Here is a 9,655-nt window from a genome sequence, read left to right as displayed (position 1 = left end):
AAAAAAAAAAAACTTCACTTTTATTTATGATTATGTGATTTGTAACCAAATGGTGTGATGAACCTACAGTGAATCTCCAATCTGTCTCATCTCTGTATGGCTCCATAGCAGGCTTCTTCTTTCGCTTGCCGCAGGTGACATTGGAAACATTGAGCATGTCGAAGAAAGCATCAATGTACTCAATGAACAGGATGGTGCTTGCTGTGTCTTTGCGTCCCTGGACCTTCAGAGCATTCGCGACTGTAGTGCTCAATACCTGACATAAATATGAAAGGAAAGACATACAATGTATATTATATACTTAAAGGAAAAGGGTGGCTAAGTTATCCTTCAGAGTGTCCTGTTTCTTATGTCTTGCTGTCTGGGTTGTTGCTGTATTACAGTGTACTAGTACTCCAATTATAATGAACACAGTTATAACAATTCAGTTACATCAAAATAAATATTCTGGTCCAAACATTATCAGCTCTATATTCTTTACTGTTAATTTCTTTGGTTATAATGAAATTTTTATATATATGTACACAAAAGAAAACTCTTGGTCCCGAGGAGTTCATTAGACAATACAAATGTTGTTCAAAAAACCCTTACTCAGTATACTGACATTAATCATGGAACTCCAACCATTTACACTTATGCAATCCCCAGTACACTGTCCTTAACTAACAAAATTAATAATGATGATACACTATAATTAAAACAATAATAAAATACATCTATGCAAGATCACATAATGAATGGACACTTCAAATTTAATATTGCCTTCTCTCTGAATCACAAAACACAGGCAGGGAAAGCAATCACATAATTAACGTAAGGATTTCACAAAAGAAGAACAGTCGGGGACTGGCTAGGGACATGTAGAACAAAGAAAAAGAGGGGGAGGGTGGAAAGTCATAGCCAAGGAGCTCAACAGATAAAAAGAGAGCGGCAACCAAATGAAAGTGAGAGTCAATCAACAAAAGCAAGTTACCAAACATAAAAGTACACACATAGGGCATAATACACGATCATTTTACTCTATTGGCTCACCACTATTGGATAAGAAGTTTTCAGCAGCTTTTTTTTATTTTTTATTTTAAGCTACACATAATTTCAATGATGCATGCAATCAATGTAATGTCTCAGCATCATCTCCTGAAAAATTACATATTTTTGTATATATATGTATCCCTTTTGAGCTATAAATGTCTAGCTCTATGTCATGTACAGTACATGGTATTACAAATATGTTCAGTGCATTTTTTAAATGTACATGTCCTCTGAAAACTTGTATACAATATATACAATGTAACAATGTACCTGAGCTGCCAATTTGACCTTCATGCGGTGTGCTGGGGTCAGGTGGATGTGGTCCTCTGTGAGACGATGTAGCATCCTCAGCCCTGTTGTGTTCTCCATGTCCCATTCATACACATCAACTATGTGCTTCCATGAAATGGAGAGTCCTCGGAACTGAAAGAACAAAACACATTTCTTGTGTGTATTTTTGCTTTTTTTAAAAACAAACTGAACATACGTATGTGCAGCACTCGACTTGTTCTTGACACAGAAATGGAGGAACATGTACAATAATAGAGTCGTATGATATCACCAAACCCAAATTTCTGGATGCTGTCCATTGCTTAGTAAGATAATGATGATAATAAAGTTATAATTACATTTAAAAAATCCTTTTCCCTTCCCTCTTTATAAATAAGCTGACAAGCAGAAATGCAGAAATGCAGAAAGTGAATAAAGAAGAAACATCAAGTTTACATTAGTCAAATGTTTTTGGAATTAAAAAACATAACAACTCAGATGATTGTTATTTTTTATTTATTTATTTTTTTTCTTGGGGGTTGGGGAGTTGGCAGTGTTTTATTGCTGTTCCACACCTTTTCCAAGCTAAGGGAGAAAATTGTGTACATAAATCTTCTAAATGGGTAAGCACAAAATATATATTTATATATCTATATAAATTCTTACCATGAGGTTTCTCGTCTTGTTGTGAAATCCTGAGTTCTCGATGTTGTTGCGGCATGTTTTCAGGAGATGTGGTACGTCGCTGAACAGGAATATTCTCTTCTTTGTCGTCGGGTGGATAAATGAGCAATCCCCATCTTGTGACTTCAGCATGTTGTAAAATGTTCGATTTGGCGTAGCTCCATCTGCAACAAGGGCCCGCACATTAAACCCCTGCAGTTCTAGGAGTTCCACAGCTTCTAGGACAATGTTGTAGAGCTGATCACTCGTCACTCCCTGTGTCGAAAAGAATGCAACAGCAGCATGATATGATGCACAGATGCCACGCACCATCAATGTGAGGACATGACTGGCAAGATACGGTGAGGCCTTGTCATCTTGGCAGCTCCTGGTGTATCTCTCCAGTTCATCATTCATATCACCAAGGCTGGTAAACCCAATGATCTGTCCAGTAGAGTGAGAGTACACGAGACCCTCACTTATTCTCATCTCATCGAATGAAAGGGTGATGTTCTTCTGGTAGTCCTGCAGGGTATCGATCTTGACGTCATCACAAACTCTACGCAACAATTCTCTGTTGAAACCTGGTTCACTTGTTGTGAACTTAGTGTACTGCTTCAAAGTTCTCTTGTGCGGCAGCACAAGAACTCCTGATGACTGCAGGAGGTCATATGCTGCTGGGGACTTTGCCTCCAGAGCAATGCAGAGCCTCAGAATGGACGGATGCCATCGCATGGCTTGCGGGTGAGTGTTCACTCTTTTCACCTGTTCGTCCCACAACACACGCATCGGGGTGTCCGCTGGAAAGTGGCTATGTACCTCCGACGTTTCCTTCTGCAAAATTTGCGAAAACGCATCACTGTCCTCACTGACAATTGTCCTTGACTCAGTGTCAAACATACTTTCAATCCTTTCTTCCAGCTTGGATAGAAGCTTCTTCAATCCCTTTTGTTTGTCTCTACTTCTGGAGAGTTTTTTGGATAGTCGCTCTTTGTTCATGTAGCGATAGTTCGATTTTGGGGCAGGGGATGAATCAATTTGTATCCTGTGCTGTAGCTTTGCCAGGTCCGAACGATAAATCCTACACTGTCCACAACGTCCAGGTTGGCTTGTCAGCAGGCTGCATGACACATGTCGTACTGTTTCAGATGCTGACATGGTGTGAACGATAACTGGCCTATTTGCCAACATCTCTGCAGGGATGCGGAAATCCGGATTTCCAGGACATACGTGCAGTGATTTGAAGTCCTTCAACAAATTCCTAAAACTTTCTATTGTTAGTCCGGCTGTCATGTTCGGGAAGACAGTAGAGGTATCTACTGATTTAGAGTAGACCTTCACTTCCAGCTCGCCTGTCTTATTTACAATCAAACATTTCTGTGTGTCTCCATTGGCATCAAGCATGATGACAAACAGCTTCTCATCTGTACCATCTCTGGATACGATGGATGTGATGAATCCTGTGGACTTTGCCTCGCTCTCATATTCTTTCAGGAAGGATTCCCTGGAGCTTTCAGCCTGTTTTGTTGTAGCTTCTGATGGCACAAACTGGTGAACATTGATGGGTAGCGTGGTGGCCTTGTTCTTGTTCTTCCTTCCCTGCCATCTTGCCAATTTCCGTTCGCATGGTAAGCACACTGATGGTGGATGATACCTACAATCATCCTGCTGAATGTCTATTTGCAAGGCCCTAAAAATTACACCCTTCAGCTCCTCCTTGTTCTTGCTTCTGCCCATAAACTCCTCACCACACAGTCTGCATATTTTTTGCCCTGCTGTGGAGGCTTCAGCATGTTCCGACATGTTGTAGACTGAAATGAAGGTAAAAATAAAGGTAAAAATGAGTGAAGAAATTTTAAAACAATAATGGATACAAAAACAAACAACAACATTTATGCAAGTAAACTTGACTCAGTAAAATGGAATAAGGATCTATTTACTATAATGCATAAAAAAGAAGGTATTTAATCTACTTGCACTTTTAATGAAAAGAAAAAAATGTCACAGTATCATTTAATAATAACGGCTCTCAATTTGATAACTTGATCTGGAATCATATGATAAAAAAATAATGTTCAATGGTTTTCACTCGTCACGAAATTGGGGAATCCTGAAGAGTGATATAAATCTCAACAAAGAAGATCGACTGTTCAAGAGATACAGTAGTAGGAGTGTAGAGCTACAATGTACATGTGCGTTATCATGCATAGCCCATGACAATGGTAACAGACATAACTTCTGAAATGCTAGTTTTGACAATTAATTTTTCCTCATCTAATTACTATCACAGTATAACATGATCAATGTATCACCGAATCCATCCTTGAAGTGTACTACCGGTATATACCCTCCTGTTAAATACTTTTTTTTTAATGTCATTGTGTGCCAATGTCATAGGGATGAGATGCATAACATAATAATTAGAAGTAGAACCACTTTGTGAATGTGAAATGTCTTACTGCCCATCCCTCTGAAAAATAAATAACTAAAAAGGTAAAGGACTAGCATAGAAGTCTGATAAAATGGAGCTCATTTGATGATGATCGACATTACATCACGCCAGCTCACACACACCCCCTCCTTCTTCTTTGACTGATTCATTGGTCTTGTTATATTTTGGAATCCTATTAATATTATTCATCTATACAAACATTAACACTCATAACTCCATCCAGCAAGCAGCATGGAGCTCTACCATCCATGCCTCTTCTTTTCAAGCTTCAATCATGGAGCTAAATTGTAAACGTCTGCGTCTACAATCACTGGTACAATCCCCCATACAAATGTATTTAATTATACACCGTCCGTAGTACACTACTACACTGTCACTCTCGTACTCAATAAACCAGTCGAACTCAAGTGTGTATCAGACTCAAATCTAACTTGTTACACCTCATAAGCAACATTTCTGAAGGACACATTAATGCTACATAACATGCTGATATATTATGAATGATTAAAGAGTTGTAACAGCAATGTCAGCGACATAATATCCATTCAAAGATGTTTCGATACGAAAATAGTGATCGGAGCGAGAATGCGGGGTCCTCGTTACGAGAAGTCTGAGCGGGCGCAACCCGCTCCGATTCTCGCAAGACTCCGAGAAAACTCTGGATTTTCACGTGCTTTTGCAAGAGCATTGAGCAAGTGCACGCAAGTGCACGCAGACAAGCTATACACCAAACGATCGAGTAACCTCCCCTCTTTTGAGACAAAATATACTCATTCACCGAAAATCACCGATATTGTTGGTATAAAGCATGGAAGAGAACATGTCATGTAACCATAAAACGGAAAAGAGAACACTGTAACTTACTTATTTCATATCCAAAATCGATGATCTTGATACCGTTGTAAAGCTCACGACGTTCGCAGCACGATCGAAAACACACAGCTCGCCTATCTACAATGCATTACCAGTAGGGACAGCCATATATTGTACATGTCGTATTTGGTTGTTCCGTCGAATAGCGATTTTAGATAGCGAATGTCGATAGACTGCCTATTTTGACGGTGCCACGGATGGTTCTTCAAAGGGCACGATTTACGAGCGGACTGACCTCGTTACGTAAGAATTTATTTGCTCTTTCCTGGCGGTGTGGTGTTTGACTTCGGCAAGAGGTCAAGCTTTGACAAGGTGCCTTGGGGCACATTTTATTGAGTGCCCTCTCCTTTCGTTTGTAGCTCCATGTAATAACTTACTGTGTCTCATTTGGATCGCGACTTTATTTTAAGATCGCTGACAAAGAATGCGAATAATAACCCGTTTAATTGTTGTTTTGTTTCTTTAAGAATACGATTGTGGGCATGATGGAGCGTCACTGTAATAAGCACGAGTTATTTGAGAAAAAAATGAACAAAAAACCTTCAGAGTGTAAAGAGCAAAATGTTATTGAATTTATTTATTGAAGCTGTGTTCATTTAATATATAGCCTGATTTATTACCGATTCATTGGTATTCTGTATGTAACTTTGCCCATTTTCAACGAATTTACAAGGCTTTTGTGAAAGTGAGACACGCCTAAACACCTACAAGCACGCACGCACACACATAATATATATATATATATATATATATATATATATATACTCAGCAAAAAAAAGTAAACACTTTTTCAGGCTCATATTTCTCGTATAATATCTGGCTAAATATTGATTTTATATATATATATATATATCATGTTTAGGTAATTTAATTGGTTATTAACCTGGTAGGTCATTGAAAAGGTAACCTTTAAAAGAAAACTTACGCATGAGTGAACACATGCGTTTTTGTCTTCCAAGGCACAAAAGTAAAAATTGCAAGAATGGACAAGTTTTCACTATGCATATGTGCTCTTCCATATAACAAGGAGAACAAAAGACAAATTGAACACAGTAAGAAACACAAATTAATTTGCAAAATCACCCACTGCTATCTAAAATGTCTTTGAAGTCCCCAAAGATAAAGAAAAGCAAAAGAGGAGAAAATGAATCTTCTGTCAAATCCAAATTCAAATGGCCTTAGAGAAGAGGCAAAACTATATAACAAAAATGATGGAAATTTGAAATGTTATTTCAAGTTACATTTCAAATCCCATTTGTTTCTTGAATTCGTGTCATGAATTCTAAAATTCCTGAATTAAAAGAAATACAGAAATTATTTCCATTTTATCACCTTTGCGGCTTTCTCCGTATGTCAATTTAATTTGAATTGACAATAAAACACACTTATTTTCCCCCTTTAGTTTACCACTTTGGCTTTGTTTGAGGATATGAGGAGAAACAAAGCAACAAAAGATTATTTTTGCTATTCATTCATATCTCTCATTGAGTAAAGCTGATCTTTTGCTATGACCGCTATCGTGAAAGGCAGTTGCATATGAATGACAAAATGTCAATTTTCTGCAAATTTTAATTCTGTGCCTTGAAAGACAAAAAGGAATGTGTTTACTCATTCGTAAAATTTACCTTTCTACTAACCTACTGGGTTGATATCCAATTAAATAATCTTTAATGGCACAAAGATTTTTACCAAAATCTTCGGCGAAACATATGTAAAGGAAAAAGTGTTTACTCTCTTTTTTTTTTTCTCTTTTTTTTTTTTGCTGATGTAGGTGGGTTTTTTTAACTACTCAAGATGTTACTAGTACTCAATACTTCAAAATTCATTAATTTACGTATTTAGTCGTCTATACACAACACATTAAGACAGAGGAATTGTAATCTCTTGTATCCATATATAAACTATTTTGAAAATCAGTAGTATTGGTACCAAAATCAAAAAGCGGTTAGATATATGGCTTGGTATATATACATGTATACATAATCCAACATCACCCCGCATTTTTCCCAACCGTACCAGCAAAGTTAATGTACAATTAAAAATGCCGTGATATTGGGGAATTATCATTTAGCTAGGTCTCAGTGATACCAACAATTTTAGTTTGAATGGACATTAAAGAGAGGAAAGGCATTAAATTACGACATATCGTCGGCTGAGAAGCAAAAGGACGTTATCGCAATTTCGGGGTGCATGGAGTTATTAGTATCATGCTGAATAACTTGATTTCCTTCAAATTGTGTTGCAAATTTTAAATCATTTTCATTTTCAGCAAATTAGTACAATGTTGTAGAGCTTGAGTTCCTCTAAATTATGCTATCAATTCTTAATCATTTTCATTTTCAGTAAAATGTCAACAATCAAAACCACAAAAGCACTAATTTACCCTATATTTGGAACACCCTGTCTAAAAATCTTCCCACTTTTGATTAAGTAAACTTTTTTATTCATGAAAATTTATTGTTTAGTTTTTAATTATGCTCAAATCTTTGAATGCGATAGCGCCCTTCTGGCTCTCGGCTGACAATAAGCTTCTCATTTGCACATGAGTACAAGGTGGATATTCACTCGATTCGTCAGTGGGATGTTCATTCTTAACAGAATTGTTAAACTCCGCTAGTGTTCAATTCGATTGAGATGAATAATAGCTAATTTCAGATTGAAGTGGTTATAAGAATTCGTTAAGAGGATCAAAATCGATATCATGAGACATTCAAGGCATCTAAGCTTATACGACATTACACACATATTATGACATAGAGCAAAAGTTTACAGATCCGTAATCAAGTAGATAGATACAAACCAAAATTTACAAGAAAAGAGTAATATCATACAGTATGTGCCAAAGGTAAAATTTATGACGGTTGGAAATTTGTCCTGTTTCCAAGGTGATCAGCTAAAAGTGAGGTGATATTGTGTCATAATTTTGAGTGCACAATATCAAGGTAAAATGAAGATTCATTGTTTCAGCACACAAAGAGAAATATCACAACTTGGTCAGACCTTCTTTATGGTGGATTTCTCTGCGCATTGTCTTTCCGTCTGCTGTTCTGATTGCGACAATGATTGTGCCATCTTGCGACCAAGCGGAGACCAGTATTAGAGACAGCTTTGCTGTTTCGTGTTCGTGTTTTGCTGGCAAGAATGCATCGCTAACTGATGGAGGAGAGATCGACTGGAGTCGATCAAATCTTCATAGATGATGCTCAGACTGGTGCCTTCGAGCTTCTTCCTGTTCATGAGCAAATTATGATGCCATCTTCACAATTATCGCTCGCGGACTGGATGCGACAGGTGGGTGGAGATCGACGTTGAAAGTGATGACTGCGATCGATATCATCCCGTCCATAAGTCCACTCCGAGGTTCTGGTTCGTGATCTGACAGACAACGTTATCTTTACTCTAACTTGTCAGCTTCGGAAACTACAAAGAAAAAAACATGCGCAAAAAGACAGTGCCTGCTCCTTATAGTTGTTTTGCAATCAGGTGGCTATCCTTTTCACAATTGGAATTGAATGTTGAAGATCTCGCTCTGACGAAAATTCTTCCACTTTCATGTATAGATATCTATGCCGTATCTGCATGAATTCAGTGACAAGTCACAAATAAGAGTGTTCGCACACACCCACACAAACACACCCCACCTACACACACACACACACACACACACACACGCAAACATGGATACATAATATGTACGTATCAGGGCCGACACAATGGGAGGGGGGTGGTGGGGCTCTCCCTACCCCCACTTTATTTTTGCATAATTTTTAGAAATACATATAGGGCCCAACCATTTACCCCTTTTTTACCCCGTGGATATTCAAGTATAGACAGCGTACACCTCCGTGTAAAAGACTGTTCTCCGTGTCCTTCCTTGAATTCCGTATTAGCTCCGTTTGGGTTTTGATGTTATCCGCGTTGCCATCTTGTCTGTCCGTGTAGATACCCAGTTGAACACCTGTCCATCGAAAGGAAATTGTGATGCCGCACTCGCGGGATCACCATGGATTACGATCGGGGATGATTCGTGATGCTATCCGTGAATGGCAAGTGTAAAAGGCTGAAAGTAGCTTAATCGTGCACCTACAACTCCAACAACAAGCTCAGGAGCCGCGGTATCTCTTACATTCTTTTCATTTCATTTCATTTTTTATTTCATTTCCGGCCAAAGCATATGATATGACAATTTCATATAAACACATTAAGTACAATGTAACTATTGCATTTCCACATGAAATTTAGATACACGTCATTTGTTTACATGAATCAATAAACATACTAGTTGAAAAAATACATGGGCAAAATGAGACTGAATCATAAGAAAGAAAAGGTCGGAAATGGAGGGGACTGCTAAAAAGCCAAGCT

This window comes from Diadema antillarum, unplaced genomic scaffold (genome assembly GCF_040938485.1).
Source record: "Diadema antillarum isolate AM-2024a unplaced genomic scaffold, OU_Dant_1.0 seq00000244_RagTag, whole genome shotgun sequence".
Taxonomy (NCBI): Eukaryota; Metazoa; Echinodermata; class Echinoidea; order Diadematoida; family Diadematidae; genus Diadema; species Diadema antillarum.
This window is presented reverse-complemented; position numbering follows the sequence as displayed.